At 39.1% G+C, this 27676-nt stretch overlaps 1 long non-coding RNA gene across 3 annotated transcripts in view; it reads left to right on the plus strand.

The window, feature by feature from the left end:
* The window catches only part of LOC144382321 (uncharacterized), a 53210-nt gene that overhangs the window by 2424 nt on the left and 23110 nt on the right, over positions 1-27676 (plus strand). The window contains exons 2-5 of one of the 3 annotated variants that reach the window (XR_013449000.1): positions 8179-8265; positions 17332-17470; positions 20199-20522; positions 26692-27187. This is a non-coding gene — a long non-coding RNA (uncharacterized LOC144382321). Of the gene's footprint in view, positions 1-8178; positions 8266-13709; positions 13781-17331; positions 17471-20198; positions 20523-26691; positions 27188-27676 lie in introns of those variants that run through there. The other 2 variants (XR_013448999.1, XR_013448998.1) reach the window with 2 other exon arrangements.

Consider the following 27676-nt stretch of genomic DNA (forward strand, 5'->3'; position numbering starts at 1 on the left):
CATTTTCAGTTAGAATAGAAATACGAGTTCCACAAACAGAAGAAAATATTTTTTATATAATAAAGAATGAAATATTTTGAAGTAACAATATTTTTAGATAATAATAATTTTCCCCAACCCTTTTACCTGGCTCAACGTAGATGGTCTATGAGTGAGTTGGTCTACAGAGGCCATAGGTCAGACCTGTCCTATTAACACATAGAGAAAATCAACAAATACTTTTTATTTTTCACATTGTGCAAATCACTATGTATTTTTTTATTTTTCATATGTGTAGAACATCTTTTTTTTTTTTTTTAAAGATTTTATTTATTTGACAGAGAGTGAGTGAGCACACAAGCAGGGGGAGCAGCAGAGGGAGAGGGAGAAGCAGGCTCCTCGCTGAGCAGAGAGCCCAATGTGGGGCTTGATCCCAGGACCCTGGGATCATGACCTGAGCCGAAGGCAGACACTTAACTGACTGAGCCACCCAGGCGCCCCTCACTATGTCTTTATATAACAAAAAGTATGTATTCATAAATAGCCTTAGGTAAAGATTAATTACGATATTTAATAAAAAAGAGATTGCTTTAAGCAATGGGTGTCTGTATTTGTTGCTTGAGCTGCCATAACAAAATACAGTAGACTGGGTGGTTTAAACAATCGAAATTTATTTTCTCCCAGTTCTGAAGACTAGAAGTCCCAGATGAAGGTCTGGCAGGCTCAGTTGTTGGTGAGAGCTCTCTTTCTGGTTTGTAGATGGCTGCCTTCTCACAGTGTCCTCACATCACAGAAAGAGAGTTCTGATCTTTTCCTCTTCTTTAAGGACACTAATCCCATCGTCAGCACCCCATCCTCATGACCTCATCTACACCTAATTACCTCCCAAAGCCCCTACGTCTAAATACCGTCATATTGGGGGTTAGGGCTTCAACATATGAATTTGGGAGAACACAATTCAGCTCATAGCAGTATCATTTTTGGTGAATTGAATGTAGCTTTTGTGTTGGGGTGTCCTGGAAAATCATGTTGGAGATCTATTAAGGTTATTTCTTTGCCTCAACAGTATAAAGCCCTGAAAAGTTTTAGAACTACAGGTTTACATATTATTAAAGTTCAGGGAAACCTGGTTAAATATTCTGTGACTTCATGGGGGCCAAATATACACCATTCTAAAACTCAGTTGATTATAAAGATTCAATATAGATTTTAATTGTTGACAAAGACAGGTAATTTGGCTAGAAAACATTTAAGCAATCTTCACCCTAATTCTTAAAACTCTTTTGGAAATTCTGTCTTGAGAGAAATAGCGTTATGAAAATTTTCATCTTTAGCTCTCTGGAGTCCAATAGAAATATAATGCAAGCCATATATAGAATTGAAAGTTTTCTATTAGCCACATTAAAAAAACTAAAAATAAACCAGTTAAATTCATTGTAATATACCTTATTTAACCCAGTGTATTAAAAATGTTATCATTTTGACATGTAATCAATATGAAAATATTAGTAAGATATTTTATGTTCTTTTCTGTATGAAATTTTGAAAATGGTATGTATCTTATACTTAGAGGACAGATCAATTCAGATTAGCCAAATTGCAAGTGCTCAGTAGCCGCATACGGCTAGTGGCTTCCACACTGGACAGCTCTGATTTAGAGGAACTATGTGATTTGAACCATGCTATTTATATATAGAGAGAGATGATTGCAACCTTGTTTGTTTTATAAATAACTCTCAAAAAAGGAGATAAGCAGGATGGTATTATTGGGCTTGAAACTTTATAAATCTTTGATTGGAGTCTCTGGAATTGAGTATCCTGTCCTAGGTAGATTCTAGAATCCTTCAGGAAGATTTAACATGAGGATAAAGATTAACTTTTCAGTTGAATGATAATTGCCCATCAGAAGGGTCATGGAAAGAATGGGCAGCTCTACTTTAGTACCAATTATCAATTTATCAGTTTGTTGCTGGCCTAACTCAAGGTTCCTCTTTCATTTACTTTATGGGTTTTAGTTATTGTATTTTAAAAGAATGGAAGTACTATTTCTAAGAGATTACTTAAATGAAAATGGTATCTTGGAATGCTCCACAAATATTACCTTATATTGACATAGGACTTCTCTTATAGGAGTGCAAAGATATTTATACATTATCTAATTCTCTTAGTTGCTGTATGAGGTTGGTAAGATATTACTATTCCAATTTTGCAGATGAGGAAAATCCTAAAACTTTTTTAAGTGAAACTTAGGAATGGTATACTGGTTTTCTGATGATCTTAAATGTGATGTATTAACCTTGCTACATTTCTGTCATTTCTTTGAAATAAATATTTAATGTTCTTTTTTTATTAAGATCTAACTTATATATGGTAAAGAATATAAATCTGACGTGTACACTTCAATTCCTTTTACTTAGGTATGCATCCATGTAAATTCCCTACCCCCAGATTAAGATACAGAACATTTCCAGCCCACCAGCAGGCTCCCCTGTGGTTCCCCCGCCCATAACCCCCTAGGGAAACCACAGTTCTAACTTCTGTCACCATACCTCAATATGTGCCTGTTCTTGAACTTCATATAAATGGAATCATAGCGTATGCTGTTTTGTGTCAGGCTTCTTTTGGTCAGCGTTCTATGTGCGAGATTCATTCATGTTGGGTATAATGGCAGTTCACTTTTTTCCATTGTGATGTGTTATTTCATCATCTAAATCTACCACAGTTTTTTTTTTAGTCTATTCTATTGTTGATGGATATTCTTGTACATGTGCTTTTTTCTATTTTAATTGAGTATATTAACGTACCGTGTTACATTCATTTCAGGTGTACAGTGTAATGATTTAACAATTCTATACATTACTCAGTGCTCATCAAGATAAGTGTGCTCTTAATCCCCTTCTATCTGTTTCATCCATCCCCCACCCCCACCTCTCCTCAGGCAACCACCAGTTTGTTTTCTGTTTTGAAGAATCTGTTCTTTTATTTGTCTCTCTCTCTTTTTTTCTGTTTGTTTGGTTTGTTTTTTAAATTCCACATGTGAGTGAAATCATATGCTATTTGTCTTTCTCTGACTTATTTCACACAGCATTATACCCTCTAGGTCCATGCATGTTGTACATGGCAAGATATCTCTTTTTTATGGCTGAGTAATATTCATGGTATATCTATACCACATCTTCTTTATCCTTTCATCTATGGATGGACACTTGGGTTGCTTCCATATCTTGGCTATTGTAAATAATGCTGCAATAAACATTGGAGTGCATATGTCTTTTCAAATTAATATTTTCATTTTCTTTTGATGAGTAACCAGTAGTGGAATTACTGCATCATATGGTAATTCTATTCTCCATTTTTTGAGGCATCTCCATACTGTTTTCCATATTGCACCAATTTGCATTGACACCTACAGTGCACGGGGGTTCCTTTTTTTCCACATCCTCACCAACACTTGTTGTTTCTCATGTTTTTGATTTCAGCCATTCTGACAGGTGTGAGGTGGTATCTCATTGTGGTTTTGATTTGCATTTCCCTGAACATCTTTTCATGTGTCTGTTGGCCATCTGGATGTCTTCTTTGCAAGAATGTCTATTCAGTTCCTCTGCCCATTTTTAAATTGGATTATTTGGTTTTTTGGTGTTGAGTTGTATACTTTATGTATTCTGGATATTAATCCCTTATTGGATGTATCATTTGCAAATATTTTCTCCCATTCAGTAGGTTGCTTTTTCATTTTGTAGATGGTTTCCTTTGCTGTGCAAAAGATTTTTATCTTGGTATGGTACCAATAGTTTAATTTTGCTTTTGTTTTCCTTGCCTGAGGAGATATATCTAGAAAAATGTTGCTAAGGCCAATGGCAGAAAGATTACTGCTTATGTTTTCTTCTCAGTTTATGGTCTCAGGTCTTACATTTAGGTCTTTAATCCATTTTGAGTTTATTTTGTGGATGGTGTGGGAAAGTGGTCCAGTTTCATTCTTTTGTATGGAGCTGTCCAGTTTTCCCAACACCATTTGTTGAAGAGACTGTCTTTGCCGTATTGTATATTTATGCCTCCTTTGTCATAGATTAATTGACCATGTAAGTGTGGGTTTATTTCTGGGCTTTCTATTCTGTTCTATTGATCTGTGTGTTTATTTTTAGGCCAGTACCATACTGTTTTGATTACTATAGCTTTGTAGTATATCTTGAAGTCTGGGATTGTGATACCTCCAGCTTTGTCCTTCTTAAGATTGCTTTGGCTATTTGGAATCTTTTGTGGTTCCATATAAATTTTAGTATTATCTCTTCTAGTTCTGTGAAACTGCTATTGGTATTTTGATAGGGATTACACTGAATCTGTAGATTGCTTTCGGTAATATGGACATTTTAACAATATTAACTCTTCCAATCCATGAACATGGAATAGCTTTCCATTTATTTGTGTCGACTTTAGTTTCTTTCATCAGCGTTTTGTAGTTTTCAGAGTACAAGTCTTGGTTAACCCTCCTTGGTTAAGTTTATTCCTAGGTATTTTATTCATTTTGATGTAATTGTAAATGGAATTATTTTCTTAATTTCTTTTCTGCTACTTTGTTATTAATGTATAGAAACACAACATTTTTTTTTTTTTAAAGATTTTATTTATTTATTTGACAGAGAGAGAGATAGCGAGAGCAGGAACACAAGCAGGGGGAGTGGGAGAGGGAGAAGCAGGCTTCCCGCCGAGCAGGGAGCCCGATGCGGGACTCGATCCCAGGACCCCAGGATCATGACCTGAGCCGAAGGCAGACGCTTAACGACTGAGCCACCCAGGTGCCTGAAACACAACATATTTTTGTATATTGGTTTTGTATCCTGCAACTTTATGGAATTTTTAATGAATTCTGTAGGTTCTGTAACTATTTCTGATAGTTTTTTGGTGGGGTCTTCAGGGTTTTATATGTACAGTATCATGTCATCTGCAAATAGTGACAGTTTAACTTCTTCCTTACCAATTCAGATGCCTTTTTATTTCTTTTCCCTATCTAATTGCTGTCGTTAGGACTATGTTGAATAGACAGTACTATGTTCAATGAAAGTGAAGGGAATGGACATTCTTGTCTTGTTCTTGATCTTAAACAAAAAGCTTTCAGCTTTTAATGTTGAGTATGATATTAGCTATGGGTTTTTCACATATGGCCTTTATTATGTTGAGGTATGTTCCCTTGAAACCCACTTTTTTGAGAGTTAGCATAAATGGATGGTGAATTTTGTCAAATGTTTTTTCCACATCTATTATGATGATCGTATTATTTTTATCCTTCATTTTCTTAATGTGGTATGTCACATTGATTGACTTGCAGATATTGAACCATCCTTGCATCCCCAGAATAAATTCCACTCAAACATGGTAAATGATCCTTCTATTGTATTGTTGAATGTGGTTTGCTAATATTTTGTTGAGGATTTTTGCATCTATGTTCATCAGGGATATTGGCCTATAGTTTTCTTTCTTTTTCTTTTTTTGTAGTATCTTTGTCTGGGTTTTGGTACCAGCGTAATGCTGGCCTTGTAGAATGTATTTGGAAGCTTTCAGTCCTCTCCGTTTTTTGGAATAGTTTGAAGAGAATAGATATTAACTCTTCTGTAAATGTTTGGTTGAATTTACCTGTGAAAACATCTCATCCTGGACTTTTGTTTGTTGGGAGTTTTTTGATTACCAATTCAATTTTGTTACTAGTAATTGGGCTATTCAGATTTTCTGTTTCTCCCTGATTCAATTTTGGAAGATTTTATTTTCTATGTAGCTTGTGTTTTCATTCTCAATGTTCCCCCCCCCCTTTTTTTTAAGATTTTATTTATTTATTTGAGAGAGAGAGAGCAAGAGGGAGCACCAGCATGGGGGTGGAGAGGTGGAGGGAGAGGGAGAAGCAGACTCCGCACTGAGCAGGGAGCCCGATGCAGGGCTTGATCCTAGGACCCTGGGGTCATGACCTGAGCTGAAGACAGATGCTTAACCACCTGAGCCACCCAGGCACTCCCATTCTGCATGTTCTTAACATCCTTCATTTTATTTTTTGAGAGAGAGAGCGAGAGTGAGAGCAAGTGTGCATGTGAGCACTTGGGGGGGTGGGGCAAAGGAAGAGGAAGAGGGAATCTCAAGCAGGCTCCATGCTCAGCGTGAGCCTGGCGCAGGGCTTGATCTCACGACCCTGAGATCCTGACCTGAGTCAAAAATCAAGAGTTGGAGGCTTAACCGACTGAGCCACCCAGGTGCTCGGCATCTTCATTTTAATGACTCTAATATTGTAAAACTATTTATGTCATGTTTAGAAATTATTTTCTATCTGTATAAACTTTTCTTTTAAACTTGAATTTGTCAGTATTTTAGTTTCCTGAGGCTGTTGTAAGACATTACCACAAACTTGGTGATTTAAAATGATAGAAATTTGGTCTCTCACAGTTCTGGAGGCCAGAAGTTGGAAATCAGTATTGCTGGGCTATTGTCAAGGTGTCAGCAGGGCTGTGTTCCCTACAGAGGCTCTAGAGGAGAATCTGTTCCTTGTCTCTTTCTGTGCGTTTTCTCATCCAGCTTCTGGAGGCTACGGGCATTCCTTGGCCTGTGGCCACATCATTCCCATCTTTGCCTCTGTCTTCACAACATCTTTTCCTCTGCGTGTGTGAAGTCTCTCTCTGCCCCTCTCTTATGAGGACTCTTATGATGGCATTTAGGGACCACCCTGATTATCTAGGATCATTCCCTCTCTCCCCTTAATTTAATCACATCTGCAAAGTTCCCTTTTCCATAAAAGGTTATATGCACAGGCTTCAAGGATTATGACATGGATCTTTTGGAGATCCATTATTCAGTCTTTTAGTCCAATTCACTCCAGAGTAACTAAAACTCAAGGCAAGATGGTGATATTATAGACAAAGTTCTGGCTGGGAGTTGGAAGACTTGAGTGTAACTAGTTGTGCAAAATTTTAATATCTGTGGGCTTCAGCTTCTTTATAGGAATAGTAATATATGCCTTATCAACTCTATAGTTGTTTGGTGGTGAAATTCTGCATATAAAAGGGATTTGAGGGACGCCTGGGTGGCTCAGTCAGTTAAGTGTCTGCCTTCAGCTCAGGTCATGATCATGATCTCAGGACTCTGGGATCAAGTCCCACATCAGGCTCCTTGCTCAGCGGGGAGCCTGCTTCTCCCTCTGCCTGCCGCTCCCCCTGCTGTGCTTTCTCTCTCTCTGACAAATAAATAAATACAATCTTTAAAAAAAAAAGGGATTTGAAATATTAAGATTAGGGTTGTGTAGTATTAATCCATGTTATATTTGAGGAGATGCAATTCAATACTTTACTCCTGGATTGCAATTCTCATTTTTGCAGCCCCAGAGGGTCCAGGCTGTGGGGGGAGTTAACCTGGATTCTATCGCAAACATTGGAGACAGTGTAGCTTCATAGTTTGGAGTGTCCCTCTGGTATCAGACTTTTTGGGTTTGAAGCCCAGCTTGATTGCTTCCTAGTGGTACAATCTTGGACTACTTGGGGTCTGAAATAATAGAGTACCCTTCCAGCACTCTATCCAGAGACAATTTAATATAAAGAATTGTTAACTAGTAGAAGGGGCTAGCTACTTACAGGAGTAAAAGTTGCGTGCCAACCACTACCTCTTGGCTGAGGAGAGGAGACAATAAAGGAACTAAGGGCCAGGCTGGGAGTCAGTCCTCTTCAGAGAAGCTGTGGGTACCTCAGGAACATGCAGCCTGCTGGTGGGAAAAGACTTTCCAGAAGGTAGGGCCAGAGCTGTGCTGCAGAAGCAGCCAGGGAGGACAGTGTGGCCCAAGGTACAGCTGGGACTCCTCCAAGTGGCCTCTGGTTTCTCCTGCCGAAGAACAAACGTGGAGGGCTGGGGCCTGCAGGGGAGGGTCTTCCTGGGGCTGCAGCCTTGCAGTGTCCCTCTGGTGCCCTCTGTTGACACAATATTTGGCCAGTCCCAGCTCACAAAACAGGGCAAAGGAGGATGGGTTTGGAGCTGAGAAACAGTACATTGATAACCGGCAGTTATTTATTCTCTTACGCTTTATGTTCTTTGTCTGAGAAGCTGCGGATAATAATTGTGTCCCCAGGTAAAACTATTGTAAAAAGTAAATGAATTAATGCATGTGAGTGCTTAGACCAGTGGCTAGCATAGTCTATATCAACTGTTCCAACCGGTCTTATTTATTCCTCATTCCAGGTCTGTGTCAGAAGCTGATACAGAGAGAACAATGCGGCACTGCGTCTGCCCTCATGGAGCCTCATCTTTAGCACCTTGGATGACATGGTCAGATCTGAGACACTTCCTAGTTTATATTTTAAGGAATAATACTATCTCAAAGCCTACCCTCAAGAATTTAAAAAACTTCTTCCCATAGGCCATAGGAGAAGAATTTTTTTTTTTTTTGGATCTAGTTCTTTTTAGCCAAGACATATGCATGCTATTTTTCTGTCTGACTCTGTAAATGGAGAAATCAGTGCCAAATAAGTGACTTCCTTTAACCAATCCTTAACTGCCTGCTGTGGGTCAGGCAGTGTTCTAGGCACCAGGAATACAGAAGTGAACAAGACAAAAACATAAAATTTCTGTCCTCATGGAGCTTAGATTCTAGGTAAGGGCCAGAGGAGACAGACAATAAACAAACTAAAAAATAACGTAAACGTGGTAAATACTTGGGTGAAAATTAAAACTGGGAGTGAGGATAAACTTGATTCTTCTCAAGTCTCACTACTTAAAAGGAACTGTGTGCGTATGTTTTGCTGCCAGATCCTTGTCCATTCAGCAATTCTGTATCAGTTGTGGAAACCAGAAACCCCAGGATCCCAGCAGAGCCTATGGTGGGAAAATTTTCCTTTTCACACAGAGGAATTCTGGTTAAATTGGAGTTAGGTTCTCTTTTTTTTTTTTTAGTCTTCATACTATAAACATGTGCACTTCTTCATTCAATTCAGATTCAGTGTACCCAGTTTCACATATACTCTGTGGGCAATAATGTCCTCTTCCTTAATTCTCTCTTAACTGCCAGATTGTTGGTGACGATGTCTAGGGAGTTTGCTAAACCTAATCTTTTTCACCTGTATGTCTGAATGGCCACATCTCCTTAAATCTGACTAGGACCTTTGTGTTAAATTCTTAAAAAAAAAAAAAAAATTCTTTCTCTCTTAAATATTCATGGGAATGGCTGATCTCCAACCTATGAAATGAAAGGAGAAGCTTTAGGCTAATCTCTTCCATTTAATTCCCCCCTGCAGAGACTTTAGAAACAGGTCTGAAAATTATAGGAACCACAAATTTAAAAAGTGTTAGTTTGATATGTCTGAAATTAATGCTTTAATTTATTCACCACAGAATGTCTTCACACATCGCTGTTTTGTGTAATTTATACCATATACTGTCTACTCAAGTTAATGTGTGAAGCATGGTTAAATTATGCCTAAAAAGGAATATGAAAACTATCTACAATATGGTGACGGGAAAAGGGTCTAAGTAGGAGTAATGGGGCAAAATTTAAATAAGACAAATTGAAATAGAAGCTTCAGAAAAACTGTCAGGTGTCTAAGATGAGCCTAACTGGAACACGCTCCCCAGAAAAGACTTCAAGACATTCAGAGAAGTCTACTGGGAAAGGGGCAGACAAAGTTCTAGAAAATATTTCTATAGGGAACACGTAATTGTACATGTGGCCTAAAAAATGGACTAGATAATCTAATAAGCTTTTGTGTGTCTCTTCAGTTTTTAGTCTTTGGTTAATCATGTCAAAGAAGCTTTGGGATAAAGATCAAATGAACAATTCTAGAGAAAAAGGAGACGTATTTTGTCAATATGATTTCCCCAAAGTGTATAGCATGCTGACAGGACTGTCATTCATTTTTCTTATGGCTAATTTAATGCTGGTAAAGGGTGCCAAACCCACAGCTCGGGAGAATTCGGTCTGCCCTTCGCTTCCCCCGACCTTGTGCTCGGTCTCCTTCTCAAGGCGTCTGGGGGAGAACCGTAAAGGCAGGATGCTCTCTGGGTGATCTGGTTTTGTTTTGTTTTTGAGATTAATAATACAATACTAGTTAGTGTTTTTAAATGTTAGCCATTTGGAGATTGCATTCATTAATTCACTGAAACTCCTACTTATGTGCAAAGCTCTTGCTGCTAGGTTTTAGGCCATGTGGGAAATACAGGCCTGTGGTAAACTGCGCCTGACCTCAGTGAGTGTACAGTTTGGAAAGCTGCTAAAATGAGAAAGAGCTGCTGTCTTTACATGGGCCATCACTTCTAAAACACTGAAGGCACAATGGGAAATGGAATTCAGATTAGGGGCTGGGGAGAGGGGATGTGCAGGAAGAGGTCACTAGGTTGGGTGGGTCTAAGTTTATTTCCGGAACTCTGTGATGTTTAATGGCCTTGTTTTTACTCTTATGTTAATCAGGGCTCTCCAGAGAAACAGAATCAATAGGGGATATAGATACAGACACAGAGAGATTCCTTTGAGGAATTGACTCAGGGGCTAAGGAGTCCCACAGTCTGATTCTGGAAGCTGGAGACCCAGGAAGGACAGTGGTGTAGCTCAGTCCAAGTCTGAAGGCCAAAGAACCAGAGGGGCTGAGGCTGTAACTCTCAGTCCAAGGGCAGGAGAGGACTGATGTCCCAGCTCAAGCAGGCGGGGAGGAAGCCAAAGGGGCAAATTCCTCCTTCCTCTGCCTTATCATTTTCTTCAGACCCTCAACGGTTTGGATAATGCCCACCCACTTGGGGAGGGCGATCTACTTTACCGGGGCCACCGAGTCAAGTGCTCATTTCATTTGGAAACACCTTCACAGGCACACCCAGAAATGACATTTAATTTGAGTGCCTATGTCCCAGTCAGTTTGATGCATAAAAATAACCATCACACCTCTTAAGTCGTATTTCAGCAAAATAGCCTAAGTTTTGGACTTTGTTAGAGGAGACCTCGCAGGACAGTCTCTTACCTGTTGTCCGGGCCTTCACTTAAACCTCATCCTCTTTCGCTCACACCCTGAGTGCCTCTCCTTGATCCCCTGCTGTGTTCTCCCACGGGGGGGGGGCGGGGGATTGGGGGGGGAAGGCTTGCTCTGTTTTCATGTGGGCTGAATCGCCTCATTGAGCCCAACCTCCTATGAGCCCCCAGCTGCCGCTGCTGCCCCCAGAACTAGCACAGCCCCAGTCCACTCTGAGGACGGGGCCAACCAAGGGCCTCTCATTGTCTCTGCAGCATCCTGGGTATTTGAATCTTTGCTTAAGAACGTTTGAATGAGATCTGTGTCTTTGGGGGGACATGTAGTTTTTTTTTTTTTTTTTTTTTTTTTTTTAATTTTTTATTATTGTTATGTTAATCCCCATACATTACATCATTAGTTTTAGATATAGTGTTCCATGATTCATTGTTTGTGCATAACACCCAGTGCTCCATGCAGAACGTGCCCTCCTCAATACCCATCACCAGGCTAACCCATCCTCCCAACCCCCTCCCCTCTAGAACCCTCAGTTTGTTTTTCAGAGTCCATCGTCTCTCATGGTTCTTCTCCCCCTCCGATTTCCCCCCCTTCATTCTTCCCCTCCTGCTACATTCTTCTTCTTCTTTTTTTCTTTCTTAACATATATTGCATTATTTGTTTCAGAGGTACAGATCTGAGATTCAACAGTCCTGCACAATTCACAGCGCTTACCAGAACACATACCCTCCCCAGTGTCCATCACCCAGTCACCCCATCCCTCCCACCCCACCCCCCACTCCAGCAACCCTCAGTTTGTTTCCTGAGATTAAGAATTCCTCATATCAGTGAGGTCATATGATACATGTCTTTCTCTGTTTGACTTATTTCGCTCAGCATAATACCCTCCAGTTCCGGGGGGACATGTAGTTTTTAAAAAAGCAAAGCAAAACAAGTAAACTGGATGTCTGCTATAAAACTTAAGTGATCTGGTACATCTGGTTTCATAAATTGATTATTAGTAATTAATAATCCATGTAAATACGTTATACCATTCTAGTAAATTTTGCTAATTTCATTGAAGTAGTTTATGTTTCAAATAAGATGTAAATATATTCCGTATTTGCTTTGAAAGTAATGATCAACCCCCGTGAAGCTACGGGGCACTAGTTTCAATCTCTGAAGAATTAAGCTGAAACTGCTTTTTCTTTTCTTACGAGGGTGAGCAGGATTGGAGGGTAAGCAAGTGAGAATAAACCAGATTAGACTGTGTTTATCTCTGAAAGTCTTCACTTTTTGACTCAATCTGTATTAGCGTTTTTTAAGACAAAAACATCATGAACTTTTGAGCACTTTGGCCGATGCCTACCCTTCACCCCTAAGTTTTCCAGGTCATCATGGTTACATTTTACTGTAGTGTCTTTGATCTCTTTGTCTTCTCAGTTGGACAATGCAGATTTCCTCTAGATTTTTGTATGTTCCTACAAGCAGTTTGCTTTGCAATTCCCATCTCCCTTTCCAGAAACTGAGAAGAGACTTTGAGCTCATCCCTACAAGTTGTGCTGACAAGTAAATTATCACATGGCTACAGCATCATAAACGCTTTAAGGACAAACCGACTTAGTCTCTAACTCCAGTACACCAATAAAACATTTCCAGCTACTTAAGCATCTTACTACTCCAGACTATATCTGATCCTGTTGTTTTCAGAGAGAGCTTTTTTTTTTTTTTTATATTATGATGTTTTAGGTACTTTTTAAAAAAGATTATTTATATATTTATGTATGTATGTATGTATGTATTTCTTTCTTTATTTTTGGGTGTGGGGGAGGGAGAGAGTATGCACGAGCAGGGGGAGGGGCAGAGGGAGAAGCAGACTCCCTGCTGAGCAGGGAGACTGACGTGGGACTCCATCCCAAGACCCTGGCATCATGACCTGAGCCAAAGGCAGCTGCTTCACCGACTGAGCCACCCAGGCACCCTTCTAGGTATATTTTTAATGGGCAACTCAAGAGACAGTATCTACCTAAGAATTCCCATTTTTAAGCCTAACGTATTCATTCCTGGTTGATATTCTTCTCATTGATTGTCCTAAATTAGGGTTACCAGATCTCCAGGATAATTCAAACAGGAATGCTCAGTTAAATTTGAACTTCACATAAAGAATGAATGCTTTTCGGGGCACCTGTGTGGCTCAGTCGTTAGGCGTCTGCCTTCGGCTCAGGTCATGATCCCAGGGTCCTGGGATTGAGCCTCGCATCCGGCTCCCTGCTCTGCGGGAGGCCTGCTTCTCCCTCTCTGATTCCCCCTGCTTGTGTTCCTTCTCTCGCTGTGTCTCTCTCTGTCAAATAAATAAATAAAATCTTAAAAAAAAAAAAAAAGAATGAATGCTTTTCTTTAAAGTATAAGTATACCCCATGCAATATTTGGGACTTACTCATACTAAGAAATTACTCATTCTCTATATGAAATTCAGTGTACTGTGTTTTATTTCGCAATCATAAATGGGAATTTCTGCTTTGCAGCATCTCCACCCTTCAATCCCCAGAATTTCTGGGGTTCAGAGACCAAAGGTGGGGGAAGGGGAAATAAGAGTGGATACTTGGCTTTTATTATCAGGTCTTTGGTAATTTCTGGGGCTTTAAACTCCCTTGGAAGCCTAGAAAAGTGATACCTGAGGTATTCGGTGAAAGGAGAGGGACCCCAGCAATAAGGTAGCCCCAGGGATGAGATAGTTCCTCATGACACTGTTTACACATCCATTTAAATCAATATCAATTTATCCAGACCCCAGCAGGTCTGCAGCAATATATGCCGGTGAAGATGTGGTCCTTGAACTGTTCATCTAGAGTCCATAGGTGGGTCATGCTGTACTTTATGCTGTCCTCACAGTGTATCTGGCTGAGGTTACTCATCATACTATTTCTGTTTAGTGAAATGGAATTCTGCCTGTAAGATGTCGGTATGACAAGGGAAAAGATTCATATTTCAGGATTCACAGCCTCTCCCCCTCCTCACCTTGAAAAAGAGAGTTTCTTTTCATTTGCTCTGTGTCCCTGGTCCCAGGATTGCATGGGACCAGGTTAATGCATGAGGAAGGATATTAATACAGCCAAGGCCAGTCCGATTGATCTCAGGAAGCAGCACGATGAGAAAATAACAGAGGGAGAAGATGAGGGGGGTAGGCTGAAAAAGAATAGGGTGCTCTGTGTGTGGAAGGGGGCATGGGAGAGAGAGTGAGAAAGGGGGATTTTAGAGGAATATGACAGGAAAGAAGGAGGTCTGCAGGCAGTGTTCCTGCCGGACTCCATGAAACACCAGAGGAGAAAGAAAAGATTGGAAGTTGTGCCGTGGGGTGTAAGATTTGTCCCCCTCTTGGCATTTTTTGAGAGACTCTGGTTAATATTATTTTTATCTAATGGCTCTTGCTTTCACAGAGATTTCCTCTGAATGTGAATGGTCTGAAATACACCTGCATATACCCCGGCTTCTGCCATTTACACAACATGGGGAGGGAGGACAAAGCAGGGCAGTAAGGATCCAGTAAATTCTGATCAGACAGTTGTTGGGCAGCAAAACTGTAAAACTCGTACCTCATGATTTCATCATTATACCATTCCCTGGGAGGGGCTAAAACCATTATTCCCGACAGGAACATTAAAAAATAAATCAACGCTATCTATTCATGTCTTTATGACATTATGGATTTTCTCTCTACCTTCCTCCCCTTTCCTCATGTAGCTAAGTACATGTGTGACATGATGTATATGTGACATATGAGCAGGAGAGAAATAAACTTATATTTTGGTCATGCAAGATAGAACTTACACTCCAAATTAATGTATTTTCCTTCCATCGTTGTCAACATGGGTGCTGCAATCCTTGCATCTGTGCATCATTTCCACACGTTGCATTGTGTTTGAACACTGCATTGTTCAAAAACATTGGGATCTCCTGTTTTGGCATAACCTTCAGAGTCGATGTCAGATAAAGTAATTTGGTATTTTTAATAAAGATATCAAAGTAAATTATCTTCAGTAATGGGAAATCTTCATCCTTAAGGATGCATTTGACTTTTAGAAACAGCCAAGGCTAATTTGGAACACGCTTTGATGGATAAAGTACATAATCATAATAGATAACACTTCTGGGGGCGCCTGGGTTGCTCAGTGGGTTAAGCGTCTGACTCTTGGTTTCAGTCATGATCTCAGGGTCATGGGATTGAGCCCTGTGTCGGGTTCTGCGTTCAGCAGGGAGTCTGCTTGAGATTCTCTCTCCCTCTCCTCCTCGCCCTGGCCCTGCTAACGTGCATGCTCACTCACTCTCTCTCTAAAATAAATCTTAAAAAAAAAAGGAACTTTAAAAAAAAGATAACACTTCTGGATAAAAACAACATAGGAAAATTGATGAGACTTTTTGTATAGTTCATAAACTGAAAATAATTATAAAAATAAGGTAGTCTAAGTTATTTTTGAGGAATGGATTGAGTTGAAAAAAAGTATAATCTACTGAAAAACTATTTCAAAATAACCATTTGTTTGAAACTGTGTTTATTTTTTCAGTCATCTATACATTCAACATTAATTCAATAGACAGACCTTGAGGACCTACCCAATCTTAAATGGTAGCTCTGAGAATACCAAGAAAAAAAAAAAAAAGGAAAACTAAGTTCTTGTCCTCAAAGAACTTCTAATTCTATAGAAAAATAGATATACAAACATGATTTTAGTATGCAGATCTTATCTGAAACCTTTGATGGGTTTTAGAATTCAGAATATTTCACATTTTTACAAGGTAATGGGAGGATATTCCAATCACTGTGGCTGCAGAACATTACCTAAAATTTTGTACCTTAAAACAAAATTTGTCTTTCTCATAAATCTATGTTTGGGGCAAGGCTTGGCATCAGCTTGTCTTTGCTTCACTCAGCCAACAAGTGGGGGCACTTGAGTGCCAAGGCCAGGCATCATCTGCAGTTAACTCATTCTCATGTCTGGTAGTTGATACTGGTTGGTCATTGATGAATACTGGTAATTGAGATCTTGGCTGGGGTTGTGGCCTAGAACAGCTACAGGTGGCCTCGCTACGTGGCTGAGCTTCCTTACAACATGGTGGCTGAGTTCCAAGGGCAAGCATTTTGAGAGAGGAAAGGAAAATAGGCAGAAGCCATATCACCTTTTATGACCTAGCCTTGGAAGTCAAGCAGTATCACCTCCATTACTTTTATTCATAAAATCACTCCCATTTTCAAGAGGGGAGAGGGAAATAGACCTCTCCTCTTGATAAGTGGTAAAAGTTCTAGAAGAACTTTGGGATGAGACATGTTGCAGTAGCCATTTTCGGAATGGTGCACATACTAGAGGTGCGTATAGTATGTGTTACTTACCATTGCCAGTGGGGTCTGAGGCTTCAGTCTGCAATGAAACCCACTAATATTTCTGCAGCAAAATTCATGAATATTAATACAAATTGGAATAAATTGAGATTATAAATATAAGTAGTTCCATTCAGGTTTTGTCACCAAATGAGTTACCAAAAATATTTCAGTTTTAAGAGATTTTCTGGATTTCAGACTTTCTAGTAGGTGGTTTTTGAGCTGTAATATAAGTTGTGCTGATGGAGGCTATAGGTATCGACAATGCATCTAGAAGAAGAGACTACAGGAGAACTGCAGGAGCAAGAAATCTTCACAGACAGGTAGCTGAAAGTGGATTATTTAGGAAGGATGTTCCGAATGAAGAAACTCCAAAAGAATGGATGTCTGAGTGTGGAGAAAACCAAGATTTTCAAAATAGCTAGAGTATATACATTAGAGAACATGAAGGCCCAGATCATGAAGAGTCTTGGATGCCATATTAAGGAATTTGCATTTTATCCTATAGAGACAAAATGAAGCCAATTAAGGGTTTTAAGCAGGAGAGAGATGTGATCATATTTGCCCTTTGGAATGATAATTTTGGTGACAGACAGTAGATTGAGGGGGATGAGGATGGGGTTCTTCAATAGGCAACTAGAAGTGATGATCACCTGAAATAAAAGCAGGGAAGAATTGTTGTGTTTAGCTGCCATTTCCTTTTGTGCTAAGATCAGAGTTAATCATGAAAACTGTGATGTGGAGAGGGAGAGGAGTTGTCAGATTGTCTTTTTTCTAATTAATTTTTTTTATCCAAGTAGTGCATGTATCTTCTTTACAATGTTAAATAGCACAAGACATAGAATAAAAGCCAATGTGCACTGTACCGCATCCCATTACCCCCGTCTTACTCCTTAAAGGCTACCACTTTCACCCCTTTAAATGTTTCTTCTGGGATTTACCTCTATGATCTAAATAAGGGGTCTCATCTGCTGCAAGTAACAAAATAAACCAATTTGAAAATATCTTAAATAATAACACTTATTCTCACAACAGGAAGTCCAGACTGGACAGGCTTCAGACACCATATTTGCTTCCATCTCAGCTGGCTCCTCATCACGATCATAAGATCAATGCCTCTGTTCCAAGAATCACATGAAAAAACTCCATTGTAAGAAGAACGACCATTGTTCTTGTGAGTCTTTGGGTTTGTTTTGTTTTGTTTTGTTTCATTTTTAGTTTATCAGCAAATAGCTTTTTTCCAGAAGCTCTGCAGCTCCCTTTCCCTCCTGTGTCTTTGGCTAATTTGGGTCACATGCCCTGTTTGAATTATCTGTGATCAACTTGGCATCACCACCACCCCTTCTAAAGTCTCCTTTACTTTGAAGAGAAGCCAGGAGCTACATTTGCTAGATTCCCCTTTGTTGTATGGTCCCAGGCTGGAGTGTATTGATGACAGGCATCCTTGAGCCAAAGTAACGGAGAGTTCATTACTCTCCAGTCAGTTGCAGCCAGAATTGTGGAAACTTCAAGGCGAGTTTTGAAAACCACCTGCTTGAGCACTCCAAGTTGAGAAGGTCAGTAGCAGTTTCTCTAACCATTGCTCCCTTAAGGCTTTTTTTGGGATAAGCCACCAATTCCCTGTGTTAAAGCTCTTTATAGCTAGACTGCAAAGAGTAGCTTCGGGTTTCCAGACTGATCTATGACCCTTCCTAAACATAGCACCGATGCAAGGGAAATGAATTACAACACTGACATAGACAAATCAGGATTTAGGTATGATTCCAGTATGGAGAACAATAGTAATATGGGGAAATTTGACTTAAGTAATGGTAGTGTAGCTCGGTCAGGCTAATCTTCCCACAGGTAACAATGATAGAATCTGGATGGGAATATTAAAAACCAACTGTTTGAAGATATTTGACAGAGACTAGACGCAGGCAGGTATTGGAGAGGAGTCTACCTTTAAAAGATTGGAATTACACCATTGTGATTTTTGATTGGAGTTTTTGCTCACAGTTGTTCACCAATCCATTATGTGGCTCAGAATGAAGCCTCCTGAATACTGGTGTCAGAGTATAGAGTTCAGGACTGGAAGAGCAACTGGGGAGCTGGGAGGGCATATCCTAGGAGGGAGGGGGTCATAGAGGTGGTGAACCCCAAATCTCCATATAAACTGCTCAAATTCTTGTCCAGCCACTGAAATATGCATCAGTAGGAGAGACCACATAGAGTACAGAGAAAAAGTGACCACTAGAAACTGAAAGAATTGAGCAGATATTTCAGGGTGTCACCCAAAAACAGAGGAGACAGACTTAGGAATTTGAGTCCAGCCAATTTAATTCCCTAGTAGAACAAAAATTGCACTCTTCCGAGCAATATAATAGAATCCAGAATTTCTACAATGTATAATTCCTAATGTCTAGTATACAATAAAAATGACCAAATGTGTAAAGAAACGGGAAAATATGACCCATATGCAAGAAGGAAAAAACAATCAAGGAAAACCAAACCTTACGTGGTACATAGTAGACAGAGACTTTAAAGCAGCTATTATAAATATGCATAAGGACTTACAGGAAAATGTAGTCTTGGTGAATGAACAGATGGAGAAACAGCCACAAAATAGAATTAAAAGTCCATTTTTGTGTGTTTGCACTGCTCTAACAAAAACCCCATAGCCTAGGTGGCTTAAATAACAAACATTTATTTCTCACAGTTCTGGAAGCCGGGCAGTCCAGGATCAAGGCACCAATAGATCTGGTACTGCTTCCTGGTTCATAGATGGTCACCTTCTCACTGTGTCCTTGCATGACAGAAAGAGTAAGGGAGCTCCCTGGGGCTTCTTGTAGGAGGGCACTAATACCATTCACGAAGACTCCATCTCATGACCTCATTACCTCTCAGGGGCCCCACGCCCTAATGCCATCACACTGGGGGTTAGGATTTCAACATGTGAATGGCAGGGAGAGACACATTCAGTCTATAGCAGACTCAAATGAAAATTCTAGGTGAAAAATACAGCAAGTAAAAATGAAAAACTTACTAGATATGCTTAATGGCAGATTGGAGAATGCGTAAGAATCGGTGAATTTGAAAGCAGATAAATGGGAATTGTTCAGATTCAAGAAAAGGGAGAAAAGATAGAAGAAATATGAATAGATTTTCAGAAAGCTATGGTTATTTCATTTGGAAACACCTTCACAGGCACACCCAGAAATGACATTTAATTTGAGTGCCTATGTCCCAGTCAGTTTGATGCATAAAAATAACCATCACAGCTCTTAATTCAAGCAGTCTAATACATGTGATTAGAATACTAGAAGGAGCCAAGAGAGTAGGGAAGAAAAAATATTTGAAGAAATAATGGCTGAAAACTTAGCCATTTGGTAAAAACACTAATGGATCCAAGGTCAGTGAAGCACAAGCAGAATAAATACAAAGAAAACAATACTAGGCACATGACCAACTGTTGGCATCTAAAGACAAAGAAAAAGGAGCCAGGAGAAAAATAAGGCCTATATTTTACTTAGAGAGAAATGATAATACAAATAAGGCAGACTTCTCCTGAGAAACAGGGGAGACCAGAAGTCTGTGATACACACCCAGCTCACATTAGTGGAAAAACCCATTGCACCAGCTGGGAGGAGTGCCGTCACCAGACAACCTTCTGTTTTCAGCCCCTTTCGGGGGGATTGCCTCAGCTGTAGAGTACTGACTCACTTAAGATCAAGCCTCTTCCTGGGATACCTACAGCCAGGGGTTGATCAGTGCAGGACCTGACCTTCTTGGCCCAATGCAAGACAAATCTGAAGGGCCATTCTTGCTCCAGATCTCCCCCAGGCGTTGGCTGAGGCTACTATAGGACATGCATCAGAGCTCAGTTTTTCCTTCTGACTACTCTTGCTTCCTTCTTTCCACAGGTTTTGATACCAAGGAGACTCCTTAATAAACATTCTGCTGGCTAAATTCCACCTCAGAGTCTACCTCCTAGGAAACCCAACCCATAACAACGATTGAATAACACCTTTAAGTACTGAAATAAGTAAAGCTGTCAACCCAGCTTCTATATGCTACAAAATTATCTTTCAAAAATGAAGAAAAATAAAGATGTTTTCAGATGGACTAAAGCTAAGAATCGGTGTGTTGTGCTGTAAGAAATACTTAGGGGAATTCTTCAAGTGGGAGATGAATGACACCAGATGATAACTTGGATTCAATGGAAGGAATAAAGAGCACAGGAAATGGTAAGTATTTGGGTAAACATGAGAGAATGTACACATTTTCTTTTCTTTTTTTTTAAGATTTTATCTTTAAGTAATCTCTATACCCAAAGTGGGGCTTGAAATCATAACACTGAGATCAAGAGTTACATGCGCCACCAACTGAGCCAGCCAGGCGCCACATGTACACATTTTCTTAATTTCTTGAAAAAGCATATGATTGCATAATGCAGCTTATAACACAGTATTGTGGGGTTTATAACGTAAGTACGTATAATAGATATGACAAAAATCTCACCAAGTTGAGAGAGTGGTAAATAAAACTATGATATTCAAAGGTTGCTATATTTTATGTGAAGTAGTACAATATAAACTCTAAGTAGATTGTGGTAATATAAAGATGTAAATTGAAATCCTTGAAGTAACTACTAAAAATAATGCAAGATATATAGCTAAAAAGCTAACAGAGAAATCAAACTGGAATACTATGAAGTATTCAAGTAACCTGAAAGAAGGAAGGAAGAGAGGAAAAAAGAATAAAGTGGACAACCAGAAAACAAATTGAGTGTATTATTAATGTATATTAATGATCATGGGAGCTAGGTTTCTTATTGTCAGAGAAGGGAGTTATAAATGTAGAAAGTAGAATGAACTAGTCGTGTTGGAATTTACTTATGTAAGTAAATACATAAATATGGATATAATATGTGTATATATATGCATATATACCTGTGTTTATGTCCATGAATATGTATGTATATGTGGGTATCCATAGATACCCATAGATACACACAACTATATTATTTCTAGCTGTGACCACTGACAAGGTTTGAAAACATCAACTATGAGCGTATTTAGAGGCCCAGTCTTGATTTCTGAAAATGCTTCTCAATGTAAAAGAACCAAGGCTTTTTGTTGAGAAATGGCTGATTTGAGGACTGGAGTAGGGAATGTACAAAATGAGCCTGGAACATTTTGTGCCCAAAAGTAAGGAAGTCCCTGAGGAATGATGGTGATTTGTCAAAGGCCATAGAATCCAGCTTGACTGGGCTTCCCACTGGTGAAATCTGGAACACTATGACTTCAGAATAAATAATAGTAACAAATTGTAAGCTGTTGAATAAAACAGGAATCCATGAGTCCACATTTGCTCTGAGTAAATATGTGAATAAATTGAAAGTTAGGTGAAGGAATAGATATCTATATAGTCTTAAATTACCTCCTCGTGAAGCACTTATTGATTACAAAGGGAAAAAGTAACTTGATAGTGGGAGAAGCCTGGCAGACACCATCTTAATCAAATGAGCCAAGGCAACATCCCTAGTAATGGGACAAACTGAAATCAGAACCGCCTGCTAGAACATAACGAGAAGAACACACAAAACATCACTTCCGCGATAACTCCTGTTGAAGATTCATAAGCTGAATCTAATAGTGAGGAAACAGCAGAGAAACCCAAATTGAAGGACATTATACAAAATAACTGTTCTGTAATCTTCAGAAAATTGTCAAGGTCATGAAAATCAAGAAAAGACCAAGGAGCTATTCCAGATAGAAAGAAACAAAAGAAACGTGACAAGTAAATGCAGTGTATTATCCTGGACCGGCTCCTTTTGCTATTAAGATTGTTACTGGAACAATTGGTGAAACTTAAATGTGGTAGAAGAATTAAATAGTACTGTATTAATGTTAATTTCCTCACTTTGATGATGGTGTTGTGATTATGCAGACTATCCTTGTCTTTAGGAAATATACACTGAAGTATTTGAAAGTAAGGAACATGATATTAGCAACTTCTCTCAACTGGTTTAAGAGGAAAAGTACTTTGCACTGTACCTGTAACTTTTCTGTAAGTTTGAGATTGTTTCCAAAATAAACAAATACCCACTTAGGAACAAAACCCACAAGACACCATTAGAATGGTTAAAATAAATTAGAAAGGATGATAGAAATGTTGAGAGGAGGGTGAAAAGCAATGAGAACTCTCATAAATTGCTGATGTAATGTAAAATTATACAATCACGTTGGAAAGGTTTGGTAGCTTCTTATAAAGTTATCCCTTCCTTTGAGCCAGCAATCCCACTTCTAGGTATATACCCAAGAGAAATGAAAATGTATGCCAACACGGATAGTTGGACAGGAATACTTGTGGCAGCTCTCTTCCTAATAGCTAAAATCTGGGACAAAAGACCTATCGGTAAGAAAATGGATTTAAAATTTTTGATATAATCATACAGTGTGATATTACTCAGTGATCAAAATGTACTATTTATACATGTAACGGTATGGGTGAATTTCATAGACATTATGCTGAGTGAACAAAACTGGAGTACATACTGTATGATTCCATTTATGGAAAGCTTTAGAGGAGGCAGAACTACTTTATGATAGAAAAAACTCAGAACAATTACTGCCTTTGGTGGGATTAACTAGGAAGGGACACAAGGGATATTTGGGGGGTAGGTAGATGTTCTATATCTTGATGGAGTGTGGATTACACAGGTGTATCAATTAATCTAAATCGTAGACTGTTGACATAGACAATCCTAAGGAATCTACAAAAAAAAAGATGAGAATTTAGCAAGGTTGCAATATACGAATTTACAGTTCAAAAATCAATTTTAACTTTATATACTAGCAGCAAACAATTGGAAATGAAAATAATTTTTTTTTTAAGGGAGAGAGTGCATGCACAAGCAGTGGGAGAGGGGCAGAGAAAGAGGGAAAGAATCCTAAGCAGACTCTGAGCTGAGCAAGGAGCTGATATGGGGCTTGATCCCATGACCCTGAGATCATGACCTGAGCTAAAATCAAGAGTCAGACGCTTAACCAACTGAGCCACCCAGCCACCTTGGAAATGAAAATTTTAAATTCCATTTACAGTAATGTCAAATTCAACAACATTTAGGAAGAATTTAGCAAAAGATATGCAAGACCCCTATCCTGGAAACTACAAAATTCCTTTGAGAAAAAAATAAAAAAATATCTCCAGAAATGGAGAGAGATACCATATTGAAGAATTGGAAGACCCAATATTGCCAGTGTGTCACTTCTCCCCAAATTGATTTCAATCCAACCAGGCGTTTTTGTAGAAATTGACTAGACAATTGTATTTTCATAGAATTGCAAAGGACTTAAAATATTCAAAGCATTCTTGAAAAAGAACAACATTAAAGGTGTTCCTCAATTGTTTAGTGATCATGGGCTGTCCTTTTACCTACAGAAATAGATATTAAAAAATAATAATTAGAAGCTTAATGTGTATGAATAGGGCTGTTGTCTGGTGGGCTTCGCTGGAGGGTAATTGTCAGACACATAGTTGTTTTATAGGAATACCACCAAATGCAAATGTCTCTGCACATTTTCTCCAGGAGGATAGGGGTAGGTGAAGGGTGGTGGTGTGGTGCAGTGGTGGTTGGTGGTACACGCTTGGGAGATGATAGTGGGAAAAGGGACCTTGGATGGTATCATTCACTATGCAGACTTTCATGCAAAAATGTTTCAGGGACATTTCTTCCTGCCTTCCTCTACAATGTTTAGTGTCCATGGCCAGAGTGTAGGGTTAAACTTCTCCAAAAATACAGTGAACCTCTTATCCCTTCTGTGGGTTGGTAGAGGAGTTTATGGAGTATGGGAAAGATTTTTTTATAGACACTTTAATCCCATTCTCACACCCACCTTCTGTCTTATTTGGTGCCTCTAATGTCCAGGCCTTCCCAGGGTTCTTTTAGGTGAATTGGATTGCTTCTTGTTGGTATGCTATTGCCAACAAGTCTGGATGTGGTTTTTTTAAACTTTCTCCTGTCTTGCTAAGAAAATTTCCACTCTATCATCTGTTTTCCATTTTCTAAAATTTCATTGATAATACTTATCTGTTGTTTCCTTCCCTTTCCTTCTCTCTCTCTCTCTTTTTTTTTTGTGGCTTTGCATTTTTTTAATTCTTTACTATTATTTTTGTTTGGTTTCAGGAGTGGGCAGGTAAAAATACTTCTGTTTTTTTTTTTTTTAAGGTTTTATTTATTTGACAGAGAGAAAGACAGCGAGAGAGGGAACACAAGCAGGGGGAGTGGGAGAGGGAGAAGCAGGCTTCCCACGGAGCAGGGAGCCCGATGTGGGGCTCGATCCCAGGACCCTGGGATCATGACCTGAGCTGAAGGCAGACGCCTAACGACTGAGCCACCCAGGCACCCCTAAAAATACTTCTTTAATTTGATCTTTAGTTTAATCTACCATGAAAAATTAGAAATCCTTCTGAGCTTTCCTAAAAGGTATTATAATTTGGAGCAGTAGAGAGTTGAGGGGAGGGTATCACAATTGGTGAGAGATGCCGCAGATGGAGAGAGGGGACAAATACAAAAAATATGTAGATATCATTTTTTAACCCAATCCTATTACTTTATATTCTTGACTATATAGCCCCAATTAACCTAAGTATTTAATCATTCTACTATACAAAGAATGTAAAAAAATTTTCTTTCTGCACAAACACATGTGGATTATTGTAAAATAATATGTTTTACTGCTGCTCAAAAATCAATTCTTCCTCAACAGAATATTAGCAAATCAAATCAAACAATGAATAAAAAATGATACACCACAACCAAGTGGGATTTATTCCAGTTACACAAGGCTAGTTCAACATTTGAAATCAGTTAATGACATCACATCAACAGGCTAAAGAAGAAAAATTATCTGCATATTGATAGATGCAGAAAATCTGACACTTATTCATGGTAAAAACTCTCAAAAACTAGGAATGGAGGGGAACTTCCTTAACTTTATAAAGAATATTAAAAAACCTACTCAACATTATACTTAATGTTGGGGAACGAGATACTTTCCTAATTGATTGGGAACATGACAAAAATGTACTCTTTCACCATGCCTATTCAACCTCATACTTGAAGTCATAACTAATGGAATAAGACAAGAAAAGGGGGGAAAGATAAACAGGTTGAGAAGGAAGATATAAAACAGTCTTTGTTGCAGATGATATGACTGTCTATGTAGAAAATCTCAAAGAATCAACAACAAAAAAATACCTGAAACTAAGTGGTCATAGCAAGGTTGCGAGATACAAGGTTAATATATAAAAGTCAATTGAGGGGCACCTGGGTGGCTCAGATCGTTAAGCGTCTGCCTTCGGCTCAGGTCATGATCCCAGGGTCCTGGGATCGAGCCCCACATTGGGCTCCTGGCTCAGCAAGGAGCCTGCTTCTCCCTCTCCCTCTGCCTCTCTCCCTGCTCATGCTTTCTCTCTCTCTCTGTATCTCTTTGTCTCAAATGAATAAATAAAATCTTAAAAAAAAAAAGTTGGGGCGCCTGGGTGGCTCAGTTGTTACGCGTCTGCCTTCAGCTCAGGTCATGATCCCGGGGTCCTGGGATCGAGCCCCGCATCGGGCTCCCTGCTCCGCGGGAAGCCTGCTTCTCTCTCTCCCACTCCCCCTGCTTGTGTTCCCTCTCTCACTGTGTCTCTCTCTGTCAAATAAATAAATAAAATCTTTAAAAAAAAAAAAAAAAGTCAATTGACTTTTTAGGAACTAGCAATAAGCAAGTGGAATTTGAAGTTAAAAACATAATACTATGTGCATTAGCACCAAAATTGAAATAGAGATCAAAGAAGATCTAAGTGATTGGAGAGATAGTCCATGCGTATGGGTAGGAATATACAGTATGTCAAGATGTCAGTTCTTTTCAACTTCATCTATAGATTTAATGCAATCCTAATCGAAGAATAGAGAGCCCAGAAATAAATCCACACAAATATAGTCAAGTCATCTTAGACAAAGTAGCAAAAGGCAACTTAATGGATAAATAATAGTCTTTTCACCAAATGGTGCTTAAACAACTGGATACTCACATGCAAAAAATGAATCTTTACACTTTTCACAAAAAGTAACTCAAAATGAATTATAGGGGGCGCCTGGGTGGCTCAGTCGTTAAGCGTGTGCCTTCGGCTCAGGTCATGATCCCAGGGTCCTGGGATCGAGCCCCGCATCGGGCTCCCTGCTCTGCAGGAAGCCTCCTTCTCCCTCTCCCACTCCCCCTGCTTGTGTTCCCTCTCTCGCTGTGTCTCTCTGTCAAATAAAATCTTTAAAAAAAAAAAAAAAAAGAATTATAAACTTAAATATACAGAACTCGTAGAAGATAAAATAGAAAATCTAAGTGACTGGTTTTGGTGATGACTTTTCAGATAAAGCACCAAAAGCATGATCCATGAAAGAAAAAATTGATATATTGGACTTCATTAAAATTAAAAAAACTTCTCTGCAATGGACACTGTTCAGAGAATGAAGTAAGCCAAAAATTGAGAGGAAAATCTTTGCAAAATGCATATCTGATAAAGGACTGGTATCCAAATATGTAAAGAACTCTTAAAACTCAGTAAGAAAACAAACAGCTCAATTTTTTTAATGGACAAAAGATCTGAACAGTCATGTCACCAAAGAAGATACACAAATGGCCAATAATTATATGAAGAGGTGTTCAACATCGTATATCAAAAAGGAATTGCAAATTAAAACAACAACAAGAGGGGCGCCTGGGTGGCTCAATCGTTAAGCGTCTGCCTTCGGCTCAGGTCATGATCCCAGGGTCCTGGAATTGAGCCCCGCATTGGGCTCCCTGCTCAGCGGGAAGCCTGCTTCTCCCTCTCCCACTCCCACCGCTTGTGTTCCCTCTCTCGCTATCTCTCTCTCTGTCAATAAATAAATAAAATCTTTAAAAACAACAACAATAAGGTACCACTATACATCGCTATACATCTATTAGAGTGGCCAAAATCCAAAACACTGATAACACCAAATGCTACTGAGTATGTGGAGCAATAGGAACTTGGTGGTGGGAACACGAAATAATACAGTGAGTTTGGAAGACAATTTAGCGGGTTTTTTTTTGCGTTTTGTTTTTGTCTGGTTTGTATTTTTTATAAAGCTTGAACATACTCTTACCATATGATCCAGCAATCATGCTCCTTGGTATTAAATGAGCTGAAAATTTAACATTCACACAAAAATCTGCACACTGTTTATAGCAACTTTATTCATGATTGCCAAAACTTGGAAGCAAACAAGATGTCTTTCAGTAAGTGAATGGATAAATGGACTGTGGTACATCCAGACCGTAGAATATTATTCAGTGATGAAAAAGTAATGAGCTATTAAGCCACAAAAAGACAT

Source organism: Halichoerus grypus, chromosome 6 (genome assembly GCF_964656455.1).
Source record: "Halichoerus grypus chromosome 6, mHalGry1.hap1.1, whole genome shotgun sequence".
Taxonomy (NCBI): domain Eukaryota; kingdom Metazoa; phylum Chordata; class Mammalia; order Carnivora; family Phocidae; genus Halichoerus; species Halichoerus grypus.